Here is a 1284-nt window from a genome sequence, read left to right as displayed (position 1 = left end):
AAAACATGTTTATATAAAAGATTGAAAGATAACAAACATGTGAAAGCGCTGGGAACAATGTTTCCTGGATGCTCCTCCCCAGAGCTAACCGTTTACTGTTTACTGTATCTACTTTCCATTCCTTTCTTTGCCTCTTCTTAAAATGCAGCATTTGAACATGTTTATTTGGGTTCATGTGTAAGTATTTGGATTAAACATCAGAGAGTTCCTCTCCAGCTCCTTTCAACCACTGATTCCAGTCCCCCGTGCAGAGAGACAAACGCGCTCTGGTGGCGCCGTGTCTAAGGCGTCTGACTGCTAACCAGAAAGGTGGTGGTTCAAACCCACCAGCCCTCCGCAGAAGCGTGACTGAACAATCTACTTGCATAAAGATTTACCACCTCGGAAACCCAATGGGGGTCTCTATGGGTTGGAACTGACTTGATGGCAGTGGGTTTGGTTTTTGGGGTTTGGTGCAGAGAGAATTCCTGGTGAGATCCTGGCTTGTATCCTTCTAGACAACTGCCTGCAGGTAACGCGTCTGAACCCTTGCTGTCCAGCCCTGGTCAGAGGAGGGAGCTTTCTCCCAGTGCAGCCCAGCCTAGCCCTTCCACTTCTTAGGCAGATGGCAGACCCCAGCCCCCTGGAGCCACCAAAGTCCTCTAGTGCCCCCGTTAAAGTGCCTCTCACCTGCCTTTACCAAAAGCAAAACAAAAAACCTCATTGCTGTCGGGGCAGACCCGACTCCTAGCGGCCCTCCTTGGGTTTCCAAGGCGCTATCACTACGGAAGGAGATTGCCCAACCTTCCTTCCAAGGAGTGGCTGGTGGGTTTGACCCGCCAGCCGTCTGGTTAGCAGTCCAGTGCCTTAGGCACTATGCTACCAGAGCTCCCTTTAGGGGTGGGGAAATCATCTCTGCCCCCAGAGGTGTGGTGGGGAAGGGGTTGGCCTCAGCCTTCCAGTAAGTCTTCAGCCCCTCTGTCCCCTTCTCGGCTGGCTGGGTTGCACAGCAGTACAGCAGATGTGGTTTCATATCTTAGCACGTCCTGCATGGGGTCCGGGATCTTTCTTGGCATATAGAGGAATTTAGCCTGCATTATATATTCTCACCTTTTGGGGTCTCAGCTGACAGTGAGACAGAAAGACCCCCTTCTGACTGTCCAGCCGCCCCTAGCTATTGCTGCTATTGTCATTGTTGTGTGCCGTCCAGTCAGGCCCGACTCATAGTGACCCCTCTTTGGGTTTCCGAGGCAGTATCACTACAAAGTAGATTGCCCCGTCAAGTCATCTCTGACTCATAGCGAC

This window comes from Orycteropus afer, unplaced genomic scaffold (genome assembly GCF_000298275.1).
Source record: "Orycteropus afer afer isolate SDZICR_OR568_19922 unplaced genomic scaffold, OryAfe1.0 scaffold00174, whole genome shotgun sequence".
NCBI classification, from domain to species: domain Eukaryota; kingdom Metazoa; phylum Chordata; class Mammalia; order Tubulidentata; family Orycteropodidae; genus Orycteropus; species Orycteropus afer.
The sequence above is the reverse complement of the archived record's forward strand: the minus strand, read 5'-3'. Positions refer to the sequence as shown.